General features: G+C 46.0%; 1 long non-coding RNA gene across 1 annotated transcript; it reads left to right on the top strand.

The window, feature by feature from the left end:
- Window positions 1-5891: 5891 nt before the first annotated feature.
- On the top strand, window positions 5892-22725 carry LOC135983205 (uncharacterized). Its single transcript, XR_010600768.1, has 3 exons — window positions 5892-6225; window positions 21659-21738; window positions 22248-22725. It is a non-coding gene; the product is annotated as an uncharacterized LOC135983205 (long non-coding RNA).
- The last annotated feature ends 4916 nt before the right edge of the window (window positions 22726-27641 follow it).

Raw genomic sequence — 27641 nt, 5'->3', positions numbered from 1 at the left:
CTTCTGGCACTGTAGGTAACCCATCTCCCCAAGAAGAGGTAGCTAGGTCAGTGGAAGAGTTCTTCTGTTAACCTAGCACTGTCTACACCAGGGGTTAGCTCTGCTCAACCACATCTCTCAGGTATGTGGATTTTTCACCCCCTTGAGAGATGTAGCTGTGCAGATGTAACTCCGACAATGACCTCCAACCTGGAAGTCCTTCAATATCCAGATATGTAGAAGGGTGGCAGCCTGACAATGACACTGGGCAGAGTTGAGGTTGGTTACATGACCTTTTGCACTTTCATACTTTATATTTGAGCAGGGTTTTCAAAGTGTAACCTTAACTCCCAATTTCTAGGCTTTCCAACACTTGTGTCTTTCTGGAGGGTTTTGCCCTGAAAATGACTGTGGAAATGGCCTTGTGGGTTTCCATGGTGACTGTGTCTGACTCCAGATCAAATTGTTCAAGAGTACTAGTAAAGAAATGTGGTGGGAGGTAGGGTTTTTTGTTGTTGTTTTTTCTAATTGCGAGTTCACCCTTGGATCTGAAAGCCCAGCTGTATTCTTCCTAGCTCATACATCTTCACTCCCAAGAAGTGTTCTGCAGGCCAAATGCTGTCCTGCCTTACACCTGGGCAACCCCTTTCCCTTCACATGATGCTTTCACCTGTATCTTCAGTGTGGGTGGCAAAGGTATACGGTACTCTGTTAGTCCTGTAATTGAAAACTGGTGAACAGTTCTGTTAATGACTGACAAGATGGGCTAGCTACCAACACATTTTTTCTGAGGGTGTGTCTACACTGTAGTCCCGGGGTGTGATTGCAGCTCATGTAGACACACCTGAGTTAGCGTTACTCTAACTAGCTCAGGAGCCTGAGCAGTGAAGCTGTGGCAGCACGGGCTTCAACATGGGCTGTACAAGCCTGCCTGAACCCTGGGCTAGCTGCATCCCATGCTGCTGAGGTTTCACTGCTCCAGTACCCAAGCTAGCTAGATTGGGTAGGTGTACATGAACTGCAATCAGACCCTGTGATTGTAGAGTAGACATAACCTTAGTAACTGTCCTGGCTCAACCAGGCCATCGGGAGCCCAAAGCACTATGAAACCATTCTGTCCCTAAAGCAACTACATAAAAATAGCACTTTCTTTACTTGACAGATGTGCTCCATGAGCCTGATTCAAAGCTGGCTGAAGGCAATGGAAAGATGCCCATTGATTCAGTGGGCTTTGGAGTCAGTAGAACCATACTTGAAATAACTGATAGACATTTGCAGCTTTAACTCCCAACTGAACAAACTTTTTGGTTGGGATTTATTAGAGGAGAAGGATCCAGGCAACTCAAGAAAGCTGGTCATCTAGCAGACAGTGGCTGCTACACTACTTATCACTTACAACAGGCTAACTTGCTACACAGGGCTTTCAGGAACATTGTCTGAGATCAATACACAACACCTCGTTACCGTTTCATTATGATCTCTTCCTTTGTCCATAGTTGTTGACAGGGTATAAACACTTAGATCCATCTCACTCTGTAACATTAGTTTCATTAGATGACAATGTGTGGACATGTCCACAAAACCTATCCTGTGAAGAGGAAGGTGGTCTTGAGGCTGCTGTGATCTGTAATTTGTTTGAATTTTTCAATACCGTGCACATGCAAGACAGAAATAACAATTTTTACACTTCATGTTCTTTTAATCTGATGGTCCCTCCGCCGCCCCAAATAAGTCTATTTCAGAAATATCATTCTGAACACGTCTCTTGCAAAGAGCTTTGCAAAATTAAATGTGAAGGAACATAAATCCACACCGTGTAGAAGTCAAGCATAGGAGTTTATTACGTACAGCGCTGACGGAGTGTCATCTTGCTTATTTGGCTCAGAGACACTGTCAATCAATTGATTACAATGGAATATATGGATTTTCCATGGGCGGGGGAAGGTGACAAGGTAGGCAGTTCCACGACCCTGGATAGGTCTAGCAGCAAGACAAGATAGCACAGAAGCCAATGGTTAAAAGGCTATATAATGTCTTTGCCCATGGTCTTAAGTTTACAAGTTAACATTTAATTAATACTTTGATAAAATGTATTAGTATAAAATATATATATGTATGTTGAATTTTGATTTGGGGTTCATAGAAATGAAGTAGCTCCTTTGGTTGTTCAATAGGTACATTCCTGGGGTTAAAGCAAAGAAACAGTGAAAGTATATGGCAATAAAGATTGTCTCCTTTGTGTTTTAAGGCAGGCATTGGTCTCTGGGAAAGGGAGATGGGAGGAGGCCATATCTAATACTGACATGTTCCAATCTTTCAGAAACTCAAGGTTGAATGTGTGGGAAAAACATCACCCTACAGAAAAAACTAACACAACAGAAACAGGGAGTCTTTGTTCAATTTGCTACTTGAATAAGACACAATTATTCAGTACTCAGCTTCAACACCTGTCAATTTGCTGATGAGGCTTATTTTAGCAAAGCAAGGTTATCTTTTGTTTATTCTGCTTCTCTTAGCTAATCACTATTTGTTAGGCCTCTGGTCTCTTGACCAAACTCAGAACTTCGGGCCTGGAAAAGAGCTAGCACAATCCATATACTAGGTTGTTATATAAAATGCACATGGATTTTAACCCTTCAAAATGTCATCCATACAAATAATTATAGAGCTGTCCAGAACTTTTCTTTCCCCTCAACAGAAAATTTTACATTTTCAGCAAAAAAACAAAAATCAAAATATTTTGACCAAAAAAAAAAAAAAAAAAAATATTTCATCCGAAAGCTGAAAAACTTTAATTCAGAAATGCTGCCATAGTGCCTTATGAGAGTTGTAGTCCGGGTGCCTCATGCGCCTAATTCCTCTACAGGCCGGGCTCCCTGGTCAGACTACATCTCCCATGATGAACCAGGGTGTCCCCTCTTGATCAGTGCATCACTGAAGTCCCTGGCCATGGTACATACTGTAGTTTAGTTGGGGAGCCCTACCCATAGAGGAGAATGGGGATATGAGGAAAACAAACTACAACTCCCATGAAGCACGGTGGCAATATTTCTGAATCAAAATATTTTGGGGCTTGGGAGTTGCTTTTATGACAAATTAATTTTCTGCAGAAAAACTTGTTTTTGTCAAAAACCCTATTTTCCATTGGAAAAACAGGTTTATTGATTGAATTTTGTGTTAACCAGCGCTCATTATAGCCCCTACAAGCCATCTGCAATGTACTGCTTTACACAGAGCTAACCTCCAGAGAATCCCACAAACACCCATTGTACTACCTGTGTTGGCCTGCTAAACCCAGGATTGTGAGTTCAATCCTTGAGGGGGCCATTTAGGGATCTGGGGCAAAAATCTGTCTGGGGATTGGTCCTGCTTTGAGCAGGGGGTTGGACTAGATTGTTGTACTTAAAGTACTGCATAGGATCTTTTCAGGAGGAATAAGACAAAACGCCACATTTATTAGTAATACATGTATTCATTAACACTGTATTATATGCATATAATATATTACACTTATGCTCACATACACACACACACACACACACACAAACCCATTCCGTCTTGTTGTTACCAATTAGTTGCTCCCCTTAACTTCACTGGCCAGGTGAGTTAGATGGGGGAGGGGGTGGAGCCGGGCTTCTGCCGATCCGGATCGATGCTCCCATGTTGACAAGACGAGACCCGGGGTCCTCTGCAAGACACCTCACTTTTATAGCAGCTTTTCTCTTATGCAAATCTATACCAGATTCAAACTCTGTGTCTGTGTCCATTGGTCCTTTGTGCTGCTTTCTTTTGAGTGTTGTCCCAATGCTGCAAAAAGGGTGTTTCCAAAAGAAGGTGCTTGCTTCTAACCCCCCCCCCGAGGACGTCAGTATGTCTGCTTGTCTTTAATGAGCCCACTTGACACGCTTTATTGTCCTTGGGTTTGGCTCCCAGCCCCTCTCCAACAGTTGAGGCTGTCTGGAGGTGCTGCCTTCCATGCCTTGCTCATTCACACCTCATTCATTCAACAGGGCAATTGATTAAGAGTGGGGGGGGGGGGAGAGCTCTTGTTCTACTGCTAGCAAAAAGAAATTTTTCTTCTATCTTATTCTATCCTTAGGGTCTATAATATTATACCAAGGGCAATGCAAAGTTTCTAAAGGAGGCTTTGATACAAAGTCCCATGAAAACAGAGGTCACACGTGGGTAGACCCACCACAAGGTTATATGAAGAGGCACAATGTAAAGTCATATGAAAATTATCAGAGATTTATCTACAAGATGACCTCCTGAGGTCCCTTCCAACCCTGATATTCTATGCTGAAGAAACATGCTTCTCCCTACAATAGAGAGGCTGTTGGTATAAGGCTGGGGTATGATGGCTCCCAGCTGTTTTGAAGTCCATCATAAATTCTCTAGGCCAAATTCTGCCCTCACTTATCCCATTATCACCCCGGCTGGAGTTTAGTACTGCTCTGGCTTGTAGTGGTGTGCTGGGCTAGGTGTACCAGCAGGCAGAATCTGAACCTCCATTTGTTGTTTTATTCTTTGTGGCAACACACACAATTCCTCACTCCCAGATGTAAGAGAAAACAGCCACGTTTTTGAAAAGGTGTTAGAAATGTTACACGTTAAACCCCAGAAATAGGGACTGAACTGAACATTTGCTCAAACCTGGGGCAGTTTAAGCAATTCTGACCAAAGCTGCTGCTCTGATGGTATGGGAGACTATGCAACTAAAAAGCCAGAGACCCCATGAGCGCCAGGATGGAACGCAGGCTTTCCACCTGACTCCACTGAACTGGTACCTACAGGAGGTTTTTATCTGAAACATTTCCCAGTGTTGCTAACCAAGAGTGTGGCTCTGGCTAGACCAGGATTTAAGGGTGCCTGGGATAAGGATGTAGTAGCTGACACATGCTAGCTAACGCATTCTAAAACCTGCACGTAGACTTTGACACAGGCTAAGATGGGGGGGAATTAGGCTTTAATTCAACCAGCTAACTTGTTAAAGCCCAGTGTTCTGCACCAATGTGGCAGTGGTGGGAAGTTCTTCAGAAAAAGCCCAGTGTAAACACAAAGGCAGTAAAAACAATGAGGAGCCTTGTGGCACCTCAGAGACTAACAAATTTGCCCAAATAAATTTGTTAGTCGCTAAGGTGCCACAAGCCTCCTCGTTGTTTTTGCTGATACAGACTAACATGGCTACCCCTCTGAAACCTGTCACAAAGGCAATAGCTATTTTTGAGAATTGTCTCTACTTAGGGACATTAATGTGTCTCCCATTGACCTTCTACCCACCAGTAATGGCTTTGTGTTACTCAAAGTTTTTTTCATGTACCGGGGTGGCTGACAAAATGGATGGACAACACATGGCAAGTTGGTAATCTGCAAATAGGCTCTGTTGCTTAATGGCTTGAGCATCCTTTCCTCCATTATCTGAGACACAGGCAATATTCACCCCTTGCAAGGTGCCCTTTATCCATGGCTTCACTCCAGTGCTTATGGGGTGACTTATCAAGACATTTATTTTATTGTCAGCCATTCCCATGTTGCTCATCACTGTAGTTTCACAGCATCACACAAACATTAGTGAATTTATTCTCACAACACCCTGATGAGATAGGGAAGTACAGTAGAACTTCAGCGTTACGAACACCTCGGGAATGCAGGTTGTTCGTAACTCTGAAATGTTCAGCACTCTGAACAAAACGTTATGGTTGTTCTTTCAAAAGTTTACAACTGAACATTGGCTTAATACAGCTTTGAAACTTTACTATGCAGAAGAAAAATGCTGCTTTCCCTTGATTTTTTTAGTAGTTTACATTTAACACAGTACTCTACTTTTTTGTTGTTGTTATTGTTATTTTTTTTTGTCTCTGCTGCTGCCTGATTGTGTCCTTCTGAGTTCCAAATGAGGTTGACTGGTCAATTTGTAACTTTGGTGTTTGTAACTGTGACAGGGCAGAGTGACCCTGCACTGGTACTGCAGGAGTTAATCCTTCTTTCCTAGCAGAGGAAGCCACGCCCCAGAAGCTCTGCTGGGCATGCTCCAACTGGAGAACAGGTATAAAAGCCTGCAGGACAGCTCAGTCTGGGCTAATTGCAGGAGGAGATGGAGGCATGCTGCTAGCTCCTGAGGCGGGAGAGCCTGCGCACCAGGATCCGGAGGCCAACCAAGCTGGAACACTCCCTGATACCCTGATGGAGGACGTCACAGGAGAACAGACCGGAGGACCCCCCGCAGCAGAGAACCTGGCATTTATGGTAGGAAGTGACCCAGGGGAACTTGAGAGGCAAACAGTGTTAGAGCTGCATAGGCGCTTGGCGTGTTGTGGGCGGATCCCTGCTGAGCGGGTGGCAAGGGGAGCCTGCCACTACAGGGCCCTGGGCCAGGACGTGGTGGAGAGGGTGGGCCTGGGTCCCCCTACCACCACTAACCCCGAATCGTGAGGAATCCTAGGGGCTCTGGCTGCTAGGCTGCGCTACCCCACTTGTGAAGGGGATTGTATGGACTCTGGCCATTAGGCTGCACTATCCCGCCAGACAGGGGTGATTGTGTGGAAGGAGGCCAGTAGGCTGCAACCAGCCGCCCACAGAGAGGCGGGTGCAGGAACTTGAGTGGCGAGGTGCTGACACCCCATTGTACTCCTGCCACAAAGGGGCACTGCGGTGCCAGACCTGCCACAGTAACTCTGAGGTTCTACACTGTATTATTACTCCCATTTTACATGTAAGGAAACTGAGGCACATTCAAATGCCTTTCCCAAGGTCTCACGGGAAATTTGAGGCAAACCTAGATTTTCCAATTCCTAGTCCTGGCCCTTAATCCCAAAACCATTATTTTTCCAGTAAATAAAGCTGAATGCATAAAGTTAAGCACTTCATAAGTGTTTGCAAGACCAGGCGCAAATGAGCAGCCAGAGCAGAGTGGCTTCCGGTGTGTTGAGAGGCAGTATCATTACTCTGGCTCTAGTTACTGTATCAAATTCTCACCATCCATGTTGCTGAGCAGGGCATGAAAAGCAGGAGAGAGAGATGTGACCTTCGCCTTCTTGCACAAGTGTCATTGCAATGAGAGAGAGCAGTGTTAACGGTGGCCAGGGAAAGCTTTAGAAAGTGTAATGGATTTTCTTTGCTGTGTGTAGCTTCTGACCCCAGTGCGATCCTTACAAAGAAAAACTCAGTCTGCACTCTAATATGTGCTCCAGATTACAATCCAGTTAGTAAATCTGCCCATTGTCCCACCTTCTGTCCCCCAGGAACTGCTGGCCTTTGTTCCCTGCAATAAACTGATGGCACACATTTCTGTCAGACCTGTACAATGCGGAGCGCTTCCTGTTGGGAGAGGTCCAGGGGGTGCAAAGTCCAGACATCTCTTGGCCCTGGTTACACAGTCATTGTTTGCTGCTGTTGCATAACATGGCAGAAGGAAAGCAGGATGGGAGCATCGGAAATGAGATGTAACACGAAGGGTTCTTTGAGACATTCAGTGTTTGCACTTACTCTCCCTGCTTGTGAATGGACAGTGAGGAAGGTTGACTGCTACTTTAGTGCTCCCCCCCCCTTTTAATCTTGCAATAAACAGTCATGTGGCATATGGGGGGCATGGGAGATGTAATACCTTTGGCTGATTCGAAATGCCGCACTCCTTGAGTGATGTTTCCTCTCTCGGCTCCTCACTGTACACCCAGCTCTCACCTGTGGCTCCACGTAGCTGTAAATTTGCGACAGCGGCCACACCCCGGTAAACTACCTCAGCAGGCGGGCTAAACCAGCTGAGGGTAACCGGAAGTGTGGAAACTGACGGTGATATAGGGATTGCCCTCCCAATCATACGAAGACTGTTCTGTGCAGCAATGCATTGTGGAAGGCGAAAGGCACGACGGGGCACTATAGAAGTCCTGGCTATCCACTGCAGCTAGAGAAGCCTCCAATTGTAACAGCCTGTGTGCTACTGGGGCAAGCTTCAGCAGCCGAGAGAATGGGATTGTCCCAGTGCAACGACTCTCCCATTTTAATCAACCTCACGCACACGTCATTCATGCACATCTCTCTTTCTCTCTAAAAGAGAGAACATGAAAATGTCATTGTTGAACCGACGGACTATGTGAAACCATCATAAAGTGCAAGACTTGGGAACTTAAATGGTTGGGATGTTTGAAAACAGGGATTCAGGCACATTGGAAAAACCATATCAAGACGGCAAAACCACAAAACATGGATGAACACAATTCTTTACGTATTCTGCATTTGCAAGATCTTTGGGGCCATCGATGCTTTTGCTAAAATAGCCTCTGCTTCCTAGAAGAGCCTTGCTTTCAAAAGGTGCGCCGAGCCGTTTTCAGTATTCCAGATGTAGCCTGTTCATTACAAAACAGACGGCATAGTCCAGTGCAAGGTGGTAGAACCTTTTCACTGCTGTGGACCGGATGCTAGTTTGAAGGCACCTCCCTGGCCACAGACAGAAACATAATTCCAGAGTCTAGAATCAGATCATTCTTGTAGGGTAGAGGATTTAGCCATTAAGGACTAGTTTTGTTTGAATCCAGCTCTTACTGTACAGTGGTTTCCCCCAAAGGGGTAGATCAGCAGCTTGGGAGAATTCAGGCAAGTTCTCATTGTCATGGAGGCCACTCTTACGGGTACTTCTACACTGCAGCTGGGCACGTGCTTCCTAGTGTGGGTAGACAGACGAGGCTAGCTCAAGGGGAGATAGCACAGTAAAAGGAGCAGAGTAGCTGGGGGTAGCATGGGTCTCAGCTTGGTCTAGCTGCCTGCGTACAAACCCAGCTAGACTTAGTCGGACAGTTAGCCCAGACACAGCCCAGGCTACATCACGCTATACGAGCTGCTTTTAGCACATTAGCTCTGCTCGAGCACACTCCCGGCTGTAGTGTAGACATACTCTTAAAGGCAAACTTCAAAGTAGGTCTCTGTGAGCAAAGGGTCTTACGGTAGCCTTCCCTTTTCCAGGGCTGAAATGTGTCTTACCGTAGCCTTCCGTTTTCCGGGGTTGCATGTTTGTTTGTTTGTTTTTAATGTAATAAAATATTGAATATTTTCCACAAAATAAAATTGCTTGGCCGCACATTTTCTGGGCACATCCTGTCATATGGCTGTCATTCAAGAAGGTATTAGCTGGTTGGTTGGGAATAGGCTGGCCTTTCATGTGTGCTGTCTCCAATCCCTACATCAAAAGACAAGTCAGCACTTTCAGACGGAGTGTTGCATCAAAGCAAACTGCAAAGGCTTGGTAAAAATGAAAGGGGTTTGTAAGCTTCCAAAAGAGGGGAAGAGTTTGCGGCTGTTTAGCAGTGGCGTTAGCCTTGGACTTTATCAGAATTACTTCCCGATGAGGCTGGGAAGTCTGCACTTTAGCATCTCTGGAAAAGCTGGCCTCTGGAGTTCAGGGGACCAATGGCCATAGCTAAACTCATCAATTTTTTTCCCCACCAAAAAAGCAAATCTGTTGTCCTTTGTGTTGTGGGCCCAGCCTTGAAAAGTGAACCCGCACTTGCCCGATCCCTCCTGCTGAAAGTCCGCCAAGTAATCTCTTCCGGAAACTCACCTGATATCCATAGTCCCCCAGCTCTGGCCTTTGTGGGCTGTGAAATCTGTGGTTATCATTCCCTCTAGTGTTTTGCGGGGGACCCCTAAACCAATTTTTGAGTGACTGTGGGTAGTGAGGGCCAGAAGGCCTGCCACCAAGGCCTCGAAGACTAGCTCTGTCCTGGGGGGGCCAGTTAGCTGCTTGCACTTCAGTCAATTCTCTGCTGAGAAGTCAGTGTGGCCTCAGGATACCCTTGGAGCACTTTAATAGCTTGAGGAAGCACATGGTCTAATGGGTCAAGCATAGATCTCGTCGTAAGGCGTGTCTGCATTCCAACCTTCTGTGCTCCTGGTCAAGTCACTCCCAGTGGAGTTTTAAAATGTAGCCAGTGTTCTTTTGGTTTGATTTTGTTGGGGGACAGGGGAGGGTTAGTTGTCCATGCACAAAAGCCTTAAACTTCTTAAGCAAAGTAAGTATCGCTCCTCTTCTTCCCCACCCAGCACTGTGATATGGTAACTGAACAAGGGCCAAAGGGAATGTTTTCAAACTTTCCAAATCTATAAAGAAATGATCCATTTTCCCCCGTGGCCTGAGTCAAAGTACAGAAAACTTCCATTGAGAGGGGAGACTGAGTGATCAATGGCTGCGGAAGACGTTCCATTGCAGCTTTAACTAGGGGTTTATCACAAAGGATAATCTTTTATAGTATGGCAAGCACAAGCCAGTCAGATCACTTGGTTTGCCAAGCCTGTTTTTATTAAAGAAACTTCATACCAACTTTCCCAATAACTCGACTAGTAAAGTGGATTAGTACAATTACAGTGAAGCCTCTCTCAATCCTCCTAAAATAAAGGGATAAAAACACTCCCTTGTGGCTACTCTATAAATGTTACTGAGGGCCAGATCCTCAAAGGTATTTAGGTGCCTAAATACCCATTATTGGGAATTAGGTACTTAAATATCTTCGAGGATCTGGGCCCGAATCTTTTGTAAGCTGCGTGCACTCGCCAAACCCCAGCTCCACTGAGGTTGAGTCACCTCCGCTGACGGAAGTATTCCTCTGGCTCATCATTCGCAGCACCGAGTGCTTTCATATAATGTTTGTTTTTAAGTAGCAGTTAGTTGATGAGTAAATGGACTATAATTGCTTTTCATGTGCTAGCACCAAAATGAGCTCTTTGAGTTTTGCTGTTGCTAGACCACTCATTTGTAGCTAAAATACCAGCCAGTCCTGTCCATGACCCCTTCCCCTTCCTCGTCTACCATCCTACAGATTTGAATGTGACTGTGTATACATTTTAGAAGAAAGCTGCTATCCTACTGTGTAAAGTGCCTTCATTACATCCATGTGAATAATTGCTGAAACGGATCTAAAAGCATATGCATTCTGCACATCACGGAACTTGCAGATTTTCTGAATGTATTGCACTTCCCTCAGTGGCTTGCGGTGTGCTTTGTAAAAACGGTGGGTCTGATTCTCATCTCATTTGCACTGTTATGGTGTGTGTGTGTGTGTGTTTGTTTTTTCCTGGTGTGGCTTCATTGACTTCAAAGGATTTACACCAGTGCCAGAGGGAGGAGAATCAGGTACATTGGCTAGACACTGTGTGCTTCAGTTGACACTAAAAGGTTATTTCATAGAGGTGGCCACAGCCTGATTATTACTCGGCTGGAGCCAGCAATTTGGGGCGGGAATAAAGTTTTAGTTGAGTAAGGCAAGCAAATCTCTTCTGCTCTGTTATTTAAATTCAGCTGCTAAGAGCAATAATTTCTTCAGCAACGGCATCCCACCTGCTGCAGACTTCACGGTATCTAGAGGTCTACTGTTGCAAATGGGTTACTTGGAAGATGAAAATTAAGAGCTGTAAACGCAACGTGATACAAACAGTGCAGAGGCAAAATAGGTAGTTGTCTGCATATATGCAGTATCTTTTATACCTTAAGGTGCTTGGTTTAGAACAGCAAATATTTCAGGTCTATTATATCTAAAAACATACTATTGATATCTACTGAGGGAGGGGAGATTGTATCACTACACATTAGTTTTATCATGAGATTTTTTTTTTTAGACTGGCTATATTTAAAAAAAAATTATTAGGGCTTTTGTTTGTTACTATACAAGTAAAAAACCAGATTAGTCAAATCTATGCACCTACTTGGTATTTTAAGCCTACCATGTTAGTATTTAGAACAAGAACGCTGTGATGATCTGTGCATTGCAATCATCCGGTGAAAGGTGTGACAGCACCTTTCGCTGGATTATCTCAATGGGCTTTCAAAAATAGGACCTTCTTCATGCTTCATAGAGGCGGAAGTAGAGGCCCAGGGAGGTTAAGTGATTTGCCCAAGGTCACACACAGTGTGTGGCAAAAACAGGACTGGAATTGAGATCTCCTGGTTCCTAGCCTTTGTGACTAGTCAGTGCTGCTTTGAATTGCTATTTAGAAAACGGTATATAAGGAGTTTTAAAAAAAATCACCTTTTAGGAACCAGTCTCCTTCTCTGACTGAGTTTTTCCAGCTTTATACAAGGCTCGGTTTGGGGGATGGACCAAGGTGTAGACTAGTATTTATATTCTTAATTAACAATTCATCTAGCATCACAGGTCTACATGGTGCTTTTCAGAACATCAAGGAAGATATGCTCCCTGCTACAAAGAGTTTTCAATGGTCCTCCAAACACTTATGGATGTGAGTAAGTTTACTCAGACAAGTAGGACAATGTCAATGAAATCACTGGGATTACTTGTGTGAGTGAAGGTACGCACATAAAGAGCCAGATCCTGCAAGTATAAGCGTGACAAGAGACGACACCAGAGAACAGTATGGGGAAGGCAGGATGTGGAGTCAAGGTGGGAAGGAACTGAAGTAGGACAGAGGGTACCTGAAAGATTAGGCTATATGTGCCTAAACAGACAAGGGTTTGTGTGACTGCTAGCAGCAAATATCTCCAATAGCTGGTGATGGGACACTAGATGGGGCGGGATCTGAGTTACTACAGAGAATTCTTTCCCAGGTGTCTGCTGGGTGGGTCTTGCCCACATGCTCAGGGTCTAACTCATGGGTACCGGAACGGGGGAGATTAGGGGCCCATGGCCCCATCACTTTTAAAAGTGGGAGAGTTATGCATTCCCACTTTTTACCAGCTGTAAGGGTGAGCGTCAGGGGGCAGAGAGGAGTGAGCTGGGGCAGCATCTTGGAGGGGGGGGGGAGAAGAGGCAGCCTGGGGGAGGGGCCTCAAGGGGAATGGGTGGTGCAAGGGTATGGGTTCGGGGGAACGGGAGCTTGGGGGGGGTAGGGCCACAGTTCAAGCACAGGTGGGGCCCCCCACTCTTAGGGAGCTTCCGCTGCTCCTGGTCTAATTGATCACCATATTTGGGGTTGGGAAGGAATTTTTCCCCCTGGGTCAGATTGGCAGAGGGGGTTTCGCCTTCCTCTGCATCATGGGGCACGGGTCATTTGCAGGTTTAAGCTAGTGTAAATGGTGGATTCTCTGTAACTTGAAGTCTTTAAATCATGAGTTGAGGACTTCAGAAACTCAGCCAGCGGTTAGAGGTCTATTACAGGAGTGGGTGGGTGAGGTTCCGTGGCCTGCAATGTGCAGGAGGTCAGACTAGATGATCATGATGGTCCCTTCTGACCTTAAAGTCTATGAGTCTGCGTCCTGGAGAGTTTGCCCATTTGTAGTGCTGAATCGCTTGTAAGGATGAGAATCCTCCACTGTGAATTCCTCACCTTTTGTGGTTGCAAAGCTGATCACTCACATTCTTTAAATATATATTTTTGTACTCATTTTTTTAAAACATGTATTTTTGGCGTTTCATGGAAGATATTGTCATTGAAATCAATAGATTGCTACTGAGATAATAATGACTCCTTTTGAAGAGTTAGTCTCTGTCAGTGCTTAATTCACATATCAATGACTCCATAAACCACAATGGCTCTTTTGAAGCTGTCAAAATCAATTGTATCAATGACTGTTTGTAAGGATTGTCAGCACAGAGAGAACTCACCTGATGAGCTGCCACAGACCCGAAGGAGCAAACAGTTTATCATGTCCGTGGTGCCTTGTCCATACTTGAGAATGGAAGGGTTTGTAAATGAATGTGACATTGTGCAGTCTATAGGGTTTTATAAAAACTTGATAATAAGTCAATATAATGTAACTGAGATAGTTTTAGAGAAAATACGGTAATAAGTGAACGTAAGTAACTGGGATATGCCTCACGCAAAAGGTCTCTTGTAAGGTATCATTACAAAGCTTATAATCTACTGAGTGTGATCATCTGATTTGTATAAATGTACCACTCTTGTATCTAAAACTAGAAATATAAAATGTAACTCTGAGGGCCTATTGTAATTGTGTAAAGTGTGGACCATTAATGATGGTTTGGAATCTTGATGACTCCCATTGTCTGCAGATGGCTGTATTTACCTGTGAGTCTTCCTGTATATGTGTGTGCTGGCAAGTGAGTAATGAAGTCTTGCAGTGACATGTGATCATGTCACCTGAACTGGAATCCATCTTTAACCTGGTGCTTTTCCAGTGAGGGGGGGGTGGAAACCCAGAGAGACAAAGAGTTCCCGCCTTATGCAAAAGATATATAAAGGGGGGGAAGAGAACAGAGAAGGGGAGAAGCCATCATGAAGAATCCCCCAGCTACCACCTGAGCTGCAACAAGAGCTGTACCAGGGGAAAGAATTGTGCCCAGGCCTGGAAGGTGTCCAGTCTGAGAAAAACTTACTGAAACATCTCTGAGGGTGAGATTAACTGTATTTAGTTTGATTAGGCATAGATTTGCGCATTTTATTTTATTTTGCTTGGTGACTTACTTTGTTCTGTCTGTTACTACTTTGAACCACTTAAATCCTATTTTCTGTATTTAATAAAATCACTTTTTATTTAGTAATTTACTCAGAGTATGTATTAATACCTGGGGGAGCAAACAACTGTGCATATCTCTCTATCAGTGTTATAGAGGGCGAACAATTTATGAGTTTGCCCTGCATAAGCTTTATACAGGGCAAAACGGATTTATCTGGGTTTAGACCCCATTGGGAGTTGGGCATCTGAGTGCTAAAGACAAGCACACTACTGCGAGCTGTTTTCAGATAAACTTGCAGCTTTGGGACAAGTGATTCAGACCCTGGGTCTGTGTCTGGAGCCAGACAGGAGTGTCTGGCTCAGCAAGACAGGGTGCTGGAGTCCTGAGCTGGCAGGGAAAACAGAAGCAGGGGTAGTCTTTGCACATTGGGTGGCAGCTCCCAAGGGGGTTTCTGTGATCCAACCCGTCACACCCTTGTAAACACAAATGGCTCAGCCCATGCACTCTAGCCATGCTGAATTGTCCTGTGCCCATGTGTTGCAATGCCTTCTGGGTACCTATCCCACAGTTCTCAGCATGACTCCTAGGAGCAGTGCACTCTGGCTTATTTTCGCCAGGCCACGGGTGTACTGTCAGGCACTAACGGGAGGACTGAACCTTTTCAACTTGTCTGGGTGCACAATGGCATTAACTTTGATAGAGTGAATTGGTTACATTTGAAGTGGTTATTAAACCTGTTGAAAGGCCGCTTGTTCTAAGTAGTTAGTAGATCACTTGTAAACCATTTAGTGTTTGGATGCAGAATGTTCTGTGAATGTTTTAGGGGCCGTAGCCAGTTTAATGTCTCTATTATAGAGCAGTTCTTGGAGTTTGCACTTTATTTCTTTGAACAGTACGCTATATCCCCTGCAGCATGCTGGGAACTGGTGTTAAATGGTTCCACAATCCATCTACGGAGTAACATACATGGATACTATTCTCAGGGAAGTCAATGGGAATTGTTCTTGTTTGCACCAAGGCTGAATTTGACCTTTCTGTTTGAATGGCTCAGGCCTGTAATTTCTAATGCCCAAAAGTGCTCCAGCATGAGAGGCTGCTGACATTTTGTGTTTGTTTCCAGACGTTTCAAAATGGACAAACCATCTGCCAAATTCTTAGAGAATTTATACAGTTGTGTTTGAAATCTTTTAATGTGTGGGGCTATAATGGAGCCCTAATTACAGGAGCATTAACAGGCAATTTCCCTTTTCAGAAACTTTAATTAGATTTAAAGAAGTGACAGGGACTCAATGAATCACTCACACATGGGTGCAGTCTGCCCCTCCCCCCACTGTCTCTTGAAAAAAATACATGTGAAAGCTGAATTTTAAAAAAAAAGTCTCTCAGACTTGTCTAGGCAGAAGTTGTATTTTCCCCTCCCATCCAGCTACATCCATTAGCATCTAATGAATGTACAAATTAAAAATTCCAGGAAGCTGTTCTTAACAATCCTAGTAGGGAGACAGAGCTGTGGTCTAAGCACCAGATTGGAGACTCCTGATTTTCAAACCTGGGTACCTATAGACAGGCACTTAACTCAATATTTAGGCATCTAAACAGCTGGCCTGAGGCTATACGGAGGCAGAGCACCCAGCACTAACTTGGCTCTCGAATAAAATCTGAATCCTCGGGCCTTTTTAATTGGCTTCTCTAGTTTCCATTGGTTTTCCTCCACCAGGTGGTAGTATACTGCACTTTGTACTAAAATATTCAGCTAACAATTAAATTGTGCACTTTCAGTGCCATACCCTACAGGCACAGCATAAACTAAAGACCTAAGAACCTGAGCATTATAAACAGGGTTTGCCTTCATAAGCACAATAAAAACTGACACACAGACACAAGGGTCTGCCCTCCTTTCTCTACTATAATCCATTGTTCAATATAACACACAACAATTATTTCCTCTACTGATGCATAATGCAGGCATTCAGAATATACAGCACAAAACCAGGCTAAGGTACATATGGATAAAGATGGTATTTGCACTCTCAATCGGGCCATTTAAGAAAGAGTAGACATCAGATTTCCCCAGGAGAAAAAGGCAAAGAAGGCTAGTGTCGCAAATGTAACTAGGCAGTGCTTAAATTGAATTGTTACATGTGTTAGTGTGGATTTGTTTTTATTAGAGATGAGCCAAGGAGACGGTGTTTGGATTTCCATTAGCATCAGCGTTGGGATTTGTGTTCCAGGCATGATCAGAGGTAGGGTTTACACTTGGGCTTGGATTTGGCCAAATCCAGGAAATAAGCTCTCTTTTCTCTGAGCTGAAGCAAAACTCTGGCAGAGGGTAAGTTCAGACCCGCGGGCTTGAAAGTGAGTCTGGACCTTCCCTTCTCCACCTTGGAAATTCAAAGGAATTCAGGTTTTGTCTAGTTCTTACTGATCTGTCACTCTCTCTCTGTCGTTGTCCTCCTCTGGATTGCCCCCAAGCATTGAGTTACTGAAAGTAAAAGTGTAGATTATGGCTAGTAAATCTGCAACAACTTCTTTACTAAAGAGCTCTTTGGTGTTACAATGAAGATATTGATACTGGATTTTAGCATGGTGGGACCTGGAGCCAAGATAACTATCCCAGGGAGCCTTGTCCTGTTGGTTTAGTGTAAACTATATATTGGTACATAGTAAAAGAGCACATGGAAAAAGTTAATAGAGGGGCAGACTATTTCTGTGAACATTTCCCCCTTCTCACGTGCCTTTTTTGTCACCCTTCACTTTGTGATTGGACTGCACTGTGTAACAGGCTGGCATGCCCCCAGGAGCTGGAGAGCCTGGGGCTAACCTAGGGTTACCATCCATCCATATTTCCCCGGACATGTCAGGCTTTTGCGTCTCTAAATAGCTGTCCAGGAGGAATTGGTAACAAGGTTAAAATGTCCGGGTTTTTTTTCTCCCTCGCCTCCCTCCCTCCCTTCCATGCAGAGTGCAGCTGCTGATTGGGATGCTGGGCCGATTGAGCCGCTCCCATTGGCCTCCAGCAGCCAGAGCCCTCCCCTGCTCCCCCCTCCCGCTGCCTGCAGCCTTGTGTAACACACAAACCGACCTACCGGGCAGCGTGTTTTGCCTACACGTGGAGCCAGAATGGTATGGGGAGTCGGGGGGAGGCAGTCAGGGAGCGGGGGAGTGTAGGATGGGTCCCCGGCCTCCACCTGCCACACCCCCTCTGTGCGTCCCCACCCCATGGAATCCCCCATGCCTGCCTCTCCCTTGCCTGCTTGTATTGCCAGAGCCAGCAGCAACTGCTGTCTGCTGCCCCCAGGTCCTAGGGCAGCCTGTCTTCCCATTAGTGGATGGTCCCCCATCCACTAATGGGAAGACAGGCTGCCCTTACCCTGCCCTTCCACCCTAGCCCTGAGCCTCTCCAATGCCCCAAACCCCTCAGCCCCAGCCCTCAGCCCCCTGCACCCTAATCCTCTGCCCCAGCCCTGAGCCTCCTCCTGCATCATGAACCCCTCATCCCCAGCCAGAGCCCTCATCCCCCCACACCCTAATCCTCTGCTCCATCCCTGAGCCCCCTCCTGCATCATGAACCCCTCATCCTCAGACCCACAGCACTCACCCCTGCATCTCCTCCTATCCCCAAACTCCCTCCCAAACCCCCTCCCCCCTTCCCACATACCCCCTCCTGCCCTCAAACTCCCTCCCAAAGCCTGCACCCCTCCCTTTGCACTGCCTCCCACCCCCAAACTCCATCCCAGAGCCTGCACCCTTCACCCCCTCCTGCACACCCACCCCCTACCCCAGCCCAGAGCCTGCACCCAGCACCCAAACTCTATCCCAGAGCCTGCACCCTGCACCTCTCCTGCACCCTAATCCCCAGCCCAGGACCTGCATCCCAGACCTCCTTCCCCCACCCAACCCCCCTCCCAGAGCCTTAGGCAGGTGGGGGGGTTCTGGGCACCACCAAAATTTCTACAACCCTGCCACCCATGCGAGTGGATAAGGGTCAGGGCAGTCAGGGGACAAGAAGCAGGGGGGGGTTGGGATTCTGAGGGGGGCAGTTAGGGGGTGGGAAGTGGTAGGGAGTGGATGGGGGAGGGGCGGGGGTGGGGCTAGGGCAGGGCTTCCCTCCCCACCCCAGTGTCCTCTTTTTGATTGTGGAAATATGGTAACCCTAGGCTAACCCAACCTGATTACAGAATAATGAGCTTCCTGGAGAGGAATCAGCAGTTCCCCACGAAGAACAGAAGGTGGCTGCCCTAAAGAGGGGAGTCAGGGTTACGTGGTGATAAAGCAGGAGAGAGCCAGGTAGGATGCTCAGCAGGGAAGAGACAGGAAAGCTCTCCAGGCAGAGAGGCCTGAGAGACCCTGGCTAAAGCAGGGAAGAGACAGATACCCAGAGGGGAAGGTAAGAGGCTGTAGGAAGTGGCCCAGGAACCCACAGCACAGGTAAAGGAGCAGACCTAGTTGTTTAGTACAGGACTCTGGGCTGGAATAAGGGCACCGGAATGGGGGGACCAGGGGGCCATGGCCCTCCCAGTTTTTGAATGTGAACTGGCCTGGCCTATCCACTTTTTGCCACGAGTCCATCCCTGTCCCTCCTCTTCTCTCCAAGGCCCCACCCCCTGACCAGCCCAGCAGCTGGAGCCTAGTCGGGGAGCCCAGGCAGTGGTAGGGAGCCAACGGACCCTCCATCTGCCCTAGGCAGGGGAGCAAGGGACACGGGCTGGAGGCTGCTCTCTGCCCCGCATCCCCCCCCCCCCCGGGCAGGTGGCAGGACCTGGCAGGGCCGAATTAACCTTTTGTTGGCTCAGCTCCAAAAATATTTGTGGGCCCCTATGGAGGCAATGGAGCATGGCACGGGGAGGTCAGTCCCCAGAGCAAGGGGCCAGTCAGGGGCATGGTATGGCAGAGGTGGCCCCACTCCGCCGAGCCCAGCGCGAAGGCACTATTTACAAATCGGCAGTTGCCAGATGCACAGTGGCCTGCCCGGCCCTGTGCTGCCAGTGTGCCCCTTCCCCTTGTGGGGCAGGCCCATGCCACACCACACAGCACCCCACCCAAAACCCCATAGGTGTGACTCCATGGGTGCTCCGGAGCTGCTAAAAACAGGCTCTTGGCTGTTGCAGTGTTCTTGGAACTGCCTACTTGTTATCTCTTTCCAGATAGAACCAGATAGTAACTGGTTTTTGAAGAGAGCAGCTTGAAGTGCAGAAACGTGCTGCAGAAAGAAGGGAGCTGCAGTTACTGTGCCTGTGCCTCCGGTCTGTTTCTATGGAGCTCTGAGCTAGAAGACCCTGCTCTCTCGCTATTGCTGTTAACGTACATTCTTGGGAGATGTCCCCGCTCTCACCCACTCCCATGTGTCAGGAAGGCGAGATTCCAAACCTCCCAGATACCTGGCCATTCAAAACCCCATATCCTAGTTTCCAAAACAGCACCACAAACCTTTCCAATGGCAACACAGCCAGTTTCTCCCATTCCTACAAGAGGGTAGAGCTGAAGAATCGGAGGTGGCATAACAAAATATAACAATATGCAGATGAAGCTGAATTCAGAGGGAAGTGAATTAATGCCCAGCTGAAAATCTGAGAGAGGATGCGTAATTAACACTGAGAGCAGGCTAGACTGTGGGAGGGAGGGTGTGGGTGCATGAGGTTGGAGATAGGTTCTTTCTTGCTACTTATAATTTGTACAAGTTTCTTTACAGTTAAAGTTTTTGCAGAAAACAAGAGAAACTGAAAATTAATCCAGCCTTCAAAATTCAGATCTGAGTCCAGGCTCCGAACCCCCGCAAAGCTGGTGTAGCCCATTTCTAGTAGAGACACTTCAGAAGCAAGCTGGTGCCAACATAAGCAAAGCTCAAAGGCTCCTCTTTCATTTTTCTGTATCATCATCTTTTCAATCAAGCCTTTCGGGGGGGGGGGGGGGGGGGACTTTGTAAGATATGTACAAATCTACACTAAAAATGTGTTTCAGAAGAGTAGTAATTGGAGATAAATCTCATTTTAAATCCAAATACAAATTTCTGCACCAGCCTGATGAAATTGAAGGATAAACAATGAATCCAGCTTTGCATTGCTTCTGTAGATAGTGGACTTTTTGTCTCCTGCATTTTAATTTTCTCTCTGGCTTTACCTGCTAAACTGACACTGAAAAATTTGTCTGGTCTCATGGTGATTACTTTTGTGCCACATCACTGAGAAATGTCACTTATTTCCTTTTATTTGACCTGTAAAACACTCCTTTTTGGATTGGCCTTAATCTTTATCAGGCTTTGAAAGACTAAAAACCTCCAGCCTTCTCACACTTCCCCATACAAATCCTCCCCTCCTCCTTTTTTTTTTTTTTTTTTTTTTACCCATCATTTTCTAAAAAGCAATTCACCTTTTTTCTAAAGCGATGATTACAGGCTCTCAGTTTTTCAATACAAATGCAGTTCAATTTCAGAATTACTACACATTGTATCATAGCGTACATCCCACCATGCTAAGGAACCTTGCAAGGATGAAAACAAATCCCCCACAAATGGTGATTCAGAACATTATGTGCAAATCAGTAATTACACTAAGAACTAAAGACCCTACCCTGCAGAACTTACCCACACAAGTAGTGCTTGCTCTCATCAGTAGCCCCTCTGAAATCTGATTGCTTGGTCTGTCTTGCTATTTCTAAGGCACCTGCTAATTGAAGGGTGGGGTTTTCAACACTGAGTTTTGTGGGAGCAGAGTTGGGCCAACGCTGAGTGCTTTTTGAAACCCCTGCCTTTAGTATTGTAGTCAGAGCTCACATGAGTCAGTGTTGCAGATTCCGGCAAATGTAACTGTAACATCAAGAGAAGTAAAGTGAAAAAACACAAAGTCAAGTGGCGAGATGAATAGGATAATTGTTGTTTTTTTTTTACAGGTGGGCTTACCTGTTTGTATTTACCCTTCTACATAATATGCTGGTGGTTGCAGCAGAGAACCTTTTGACTTTACCTTCATTACAAAATGTGATCATGTTTGAATATAGTGTAAATGCAAATAGTCAACGTGATACTGACCCTGACTTAGCAGTAACTGTAGACCAGGCAAATTAAGCTGGCCAACCACAATGAAACCCTGGTCCCATGATTTGTGCTGGTCTGAACTAACTGCTGTCATGGTCAGCATCATGTTATCTAACTTGATTGCAAACAAACACAATAAAATGCTGCAGTGGAGACAAATCAAAAGAGCACTAAAGCTGTACTAAAATCTGTGGTTAATTTTTCATATTGGTTTGGCTCACATGGCTGACAAGGTTTGAGGCTAATGAGTGTAACATCAATACATACCTCTGCTCATTTTATTTGCTAATAGGTGGAGATTGGCTTGAACCAAAATCCCGGAACCACACTCTGAGGGATGTGAAATCTGGATCAAGAACTGAATGTAGGGATGTAAGTCCATCTATCCTATTCTATAATAGAATTAAAATGTCCAGATGTTCTCCCCCAGCATGGCAAATATTATGTTCATGAAACACACACAAGTTAGATAAAAACATAAATACTCTTTCTGCAATGTTGCAACATAACACTACTTTCTTTCTTAGAATTCAGAATGATAGCACATAGGAACCAAACAACAGAGAGAGAGAAAACAGGCTGCTCCCTAGGGTAGCGAGACATAACACCCCACCTGGCTTTCAGCTGGCTCTTATCAGAATAACACTGAGTGCACTTTCCCCTACAAAGCCCTCTAGCCTGCAAGCAGGACCAGGAAACCCTCTACTCTTAGTTATAGCTTGCAATTCCAACACAGTCCTCAGTCCACATCAAACATAACCTATATTAAAAATAATCCTTCACATTGCCTAAAATCAACATCCAGACCAAGAGGAATTCACTTCAGCACCTGTTCTTTGTAGTTACCTTGTTTAAAGACTTTTCTGTGGTGCTTATCACAGTATCTGCACACTTCGGGTACCTTTAATGGACCTGTACCTGGGTGGTAGAGGAGGACCATCCCGACACTAAAGCAGGGGAATGGATGCACTGTGGAAGATGAAGTGACCGATCATTGCCAATTAGGAAGTCTGAGGCAGAGCCAGGATCTCCAGTATCCCACCCAGAACCCAAATGGTAAGACCAACCATCCCTATCCCCCCACTTCTGATTTGGGAGCGATTTGTGCCATGTTTCCTTTACGTGGGGCTGCCTTTCACCTCCCAAACAAACAGCAGTGTTGACACAATTAACAGTTGAATGTATGGGCACAAGTCACTTCTGCAGTGTTCCAGCTGAGAGCTGTGCCAAGTACTCCAAGAGAGATGCCAGGAGGCGATGCCAGGAATGACTGCATTTAATTGAATACACCTTTTTTTCCACATTCTCTTAAGAGTTATGTGAAATCAACAAAAAGCCCAAACTCAAGTTCCCAGAAGAAACAGTGAGATGAAGGTTAAATACCACCTTGTTCCCAGAGGGCAAAACCCTGTTTCCACATCCATAGGTAGGGATGCTCTCTGATGTGACTCTGCCGGGGGTGGGGGGGTGGGTGACAGGATTTCTGGAGACTGTGGGTTGGCCGGGGGCACGTAGTCCTTCAATGTCACAGAGCCATCTCTGTGGGGGCTCCCTCTGTGTCCTGGCAAAGCAGGGTGTAAATGTGGGACAGGGAGGAGCAGGGCTTGGGGCCAGAGGGGTTTGCTAATAACCAGAGCAGGGGAGCAGCAGTAGAGAGGCATGGGTAGCAGTGGGGGCTACCTGGCTTCACTTTTGCTGCTCGGTGGCCCAGGTGTGGGGGATTCCTTCCCCTTCTGTGGATTCCCCCCAGGCCAACCCAGGCTACTGGGACTGGAGGGAGGATTTCACCCTACGTAAGTATACACAAAAAGCCAAGGGGTTTTGAGTATTCCTTGTGAGCTAAGGTGGGAGAAATCTTGAAATCCTGGCTACCATAGACCCTGCACTAGCCCAGACCAGAGCGAATGGTAGCTCAGGAGGAATCCGCTTGTGCCTATCCCATATTCTATCTGCCTTATCTGTAGACTCTGTAATTCTCCCCCTTGTTTCAGATCTTGTAATACAGGGTGAGTGGAGCAACCGGGTTGAGTCAGGAATGATCCAGAAACTGGCAACAGCTCCAGGGAGTGACCTGTTAACGACCAAACAGCACTGAGACTAAATCCCCTCTAAGGAATCTGGGTTAGGTTTGGATCTCACACCGGCATATATCTGGAGTAATTCCACGCAGAGCAATATAACTACTCTGGATTTCCCCCAGTGTAGGCGGGAGAGGGTGGAAATTCTAATTGCACTTAACAGGATGTGGAGTTGCTGCTGCATCTAGAATCTCTTCTTAGCAGACTCTCTGCTTTCCCAGTTCCTATGTGACTTACGCTTTGTCTACACTACAGAGCTTTTAGCGACATGGCCGTGTCGACACAGCCGTGTCGCTAAAAGTTGGGCAGTGTAGCCACTGTTTGTCGCCACTTTTGCCGACAAAATACTTCCATCCCCAATGAGTGGCATTCGCATTGTCGACAGAGCGCTTCTGCCGACAACGCGCTGTTTATACTGACACTTGCCGTGGCAAAACGTTTGTCTTTCGGGGTAGGGGTTAGCACCTCACTGTTTACCCCTTTTTCCAGATCATTTAGAACAGGGGTTCTCAAACTGGGGGTCAGGACCCCTCAGGGGGTTGGGAGGTTATTACATGGGGGGGTCACGAGCTGTCAGCCTCCACCCCAAACCCCGCTTTGCCTCCAGCATTTATAATGGTGTTAAATATTTTAAAAAGTGTTTTTAATGTATAAGGGGGGGGGGTCGCACGCAGAGGCTTGCTATTTGAAAGGGTTCACCAGTACAAAAGTTTGAGAACCACTGATTTAGAATATGTTGAATAGGACTGGGCCCAGTGCAGACACCTGGGGGACACCACTATTTACCTCCCTCCATTCTGAAAATTGACCAGAACACACTAGGAAAAAGAAGAGAAGGAAAACAGACAAAGACAAAGGAGAAAAGATCCACAAATGGCAGGCAGAAAGAAAAGTCAATGGAGGAAAAGACAGAGAAAAGATAGATGGGAAGATAGAACAGAAATAATCACAGATGAAAGAGAGAGGGACATGGCGGGGGGAGAGAGAGAAATGGTTGCGGGAAGACTTAAGCTTAGGCATCTTGCATTATTAAACTGAGAACTGTGGTAAACTGAGGCACAGAGATGTGGATTACCAATGTTTAAATGTGAGGCACAGAAAAATGGGTTGCCTACCAAATTAGTATTGTCTATTGATTTGCCCACTAGCTAAGCAAGAAACTGTGGTGCATAGGGGGGAGCTACACTGAAAACTAAGTCTTTGAGGGGGTTGCTGACTAGAGATTTCATGATGTTGGCACTGTGACATTTTTACCTCACCCTTTTGTAAAATCTTGAGGGAACACTGCCTACTCTTGTATATATTAAAAAAAAAAAAAGTAGCGTATGAGTTGGCATGGTAACTTCATCTGCTAAGTAACTAACATGTAGAATTTAGTTCCTGATCTGGAATAATAACGGCAAAAGCCCCCTGGAAGATGCTTTCTTGTGACTGATTGTCTTCCTCTTAGAATTTCTCATCTCTTTAAATATATATGGGTAAGAGGCCTGATCCCAAAATGTGCTGAGCACCCACAGCTCCTGGTGATGTTTAATGGCCTTGGTGGATGCTCACGAATGGGCCTGTTCTGAGCAACTAAACCACTAGATGATATGTTAGCTAGTTCTGCCAAGCCACAATTTCAGCATTACTTGGTCAGGATGCCCCAGTCACTGGCTTCATGGGTAAGACTCTTTGGCTTTAATGACTTGCTGACTCTGGGGCTGCTACTGTTCTGTCCTTTAAATAGTCCTGTAAAAGGGTTGCTCTCTCAGGCTGCAAGGTCATTTACCATGCTGAGACGTCATATTGCTCTGTCTGAGGAGGGTCTGGCCTACCTCATCCCCCCGCCTGCAATTTTCCCCACCACCGTTCAAACCGCCAAAGGAGTCCAACCACTCACAGTCAAGTTTGGGAAAGGAAGTGAAAGGGGTCTGTCTACTCCCCAGAGAAAATGGTGGTTTTTTTAGAGTGCAGTTTTTCTTGGGAGCTGGTGTGGAGTTTGACTATGAGGGACCCCCCCTGATTTCTTGTTGCTTTCTTTCCTGTTCTTTTCAGCCTGATCTACACACAGGCTTGGTACTAATGCAGCAAAGTTGGTTAGGGGTGTGATTTCTTACTTATGCAGTTATACTGGTACAAGCCCTAGTGCGGATGCAGTTTTACTGGTATAAAGGTGACTTATATTAGTGTATAGCCTATTCCTCCAAACGTACAGGAATAGACTACTGCTGTAAGCCACTTGTATACCATTGTGACTGTGTCCATCCTAGTGGGTTGTACTGCTTTGACTTGACTGGTTTCAAACCAATATAGCTAAAGCAGTACCCAAAGCTGTGTGTAGACAAGCCCTTCCTTTTCCTCACCTCCTACCCCCAATAGTCTGGCGTGCATAGGGTTACCATATTTCAACAAGCAAAAAAGAGGACGGGAGGAGCCCCGCCCCTGCCCCTCCCACTTCCCGCCCCCCCAGAACCCCCAACCCTCCCCCCGTTCCTTGTCCCCTGACTGCCCCCTCCTGGGACCCCTGCCCCTAACTGCCCCCCGGGACTCCACTCCCTATCTAAGCCTCCTTGCCTCTTGTCCCCTGACTGCCCCAACCCTTATCCACACCCCCACCCCCAGACAGACCCCTGGGACTCCCACGCCCCATCCAACCACTCCCCACCCCCTGACAGCCCCCCCCAGAACTCCCAACCCATCTAAACCCCTCTGCTCCCTGTCCCCTGACTGCTCCGATCCCTCTCCACACTCCTGCCCCCTGACAGCCCCCCCAGAACTCCCAACCCATCTAAACCCCTCTGCTCCCTGTCCCCTGACTGCTCCGATCTCTCTCCACACTCCTGCCCCCTGACAGCCCCCCCAGAACTCCCAACCCATCTAAACCCTCTGCTCCCTGTCCCCTGACTGCTCCAATCCCTCTCCCCACTCCTGCCCCCTGACAGCTCCCCCCCAGAACTCCCAGCCCCCTACCCCCCGCTCCTTGTCCCCTGACTGCCCCCTCCTGGGACCCCTGCTCCTAACTGCCCTCCAGAACCCCACCCCCTATTTATGTACAGGCGTGACTACCTGCCCTTTCCTGGTTACTATACGCGGCCAGTCCGCATCCACATCCAGTAGTTAAAATAAATAAATAAATAAACTAATAATTTAAATTGGAATTTCATCCATTAATAAGTATTTATTATATAGTTAAAACCATTCTATTGAAGGGCAGATATTAAATAACACTAAATATGTTAATGTTCAAAACAATATTAAAAATTTGAAAATTTAGAGCATGGAAACCAGAATAGCTAAAATTTAGTTTTGGCAAGATACACGGAATGGAAACTCCGGGATCTTTACCTGTCACTGAATATAGCCATCATACCAATAGTGGAATATAAAACAAGTCTGCATATACTCTCCTTAAAATTTTTACTTCTGTCCATTCCCAATAATTGTAACAAATCATTATTACCTTCACTCCACTTGCCACGCGCCCCAAGCACAAAACCAAAGAAGTGGATATTTTTACCTCCCGTTAAGTTTTTAATTTCTTCCTCTAACTCAAGATAATAAGCCACCTTCTCACTGTGGGCTTGTTCCAAACTTCCGGCATTATCCTCCCATCGCACTGTAACATCAACCACCACTGCTGTATCTCCTTTTATAAATATAATATCCGGCTTTCTTAACTCACCCTTACTATTTCTCAAATGGGGCTCTATCATTGCCTTCCACCCTAATTTACCAACCTTATCTACAACTGCAGACACTACTCTATTATGCCTTTTTATCCTAGCATTCTTAGTCTTATAACATTGTCCTGAGATATGGGGAACAGTCTCCCGCACTTTACCGCACCATCTACAAAGAGCATTCACACCTCCTCTTCCTCTTGCTAATGTCTCCCTAGTAGGATAAATATTTGCCCTAAGCTGCAATGCTGCGATATACGCTGACGATTTAACTTTACTAGAGTTTCTAAAAATCGAATTACTAATTAAATCATTTTTAAAATATTTTATCCCTATTCCCTGACATCTCAGTTCCGACCATCTTAAAAATTCTTCTTCCCTCCATTTCTTGGGATGAGATGTTACTGCACTAAATGACAATATTTTATCCACAAGATTTTCTCCTGCATATAGATAAGATAGGTCCATCCAATCATCTCTCGAGACAATATGTCTCCTCCATTTACGAATTAACATATTTGGGATTTGCACACTA

The sequence above is a fragment of the Chrysemys picta genome, chromosome 4 (genome assembly GCF_011386835.1).
Source record: "Chrysemys picta bellii isolate R12L10 chromosome 4, ASM1138683v2, whole genome shotgun sequence".
NCBI classification, from domain to species: Eukaryota; Metazoa; Chordata; order Testudines; family Emydidae; genus Chrysemys; species Chrysemys picta.
Note: the sequence above shows the minus strand (reverse complement) of the source record. Positions and strands in the feature narration are given on the sequence as shown.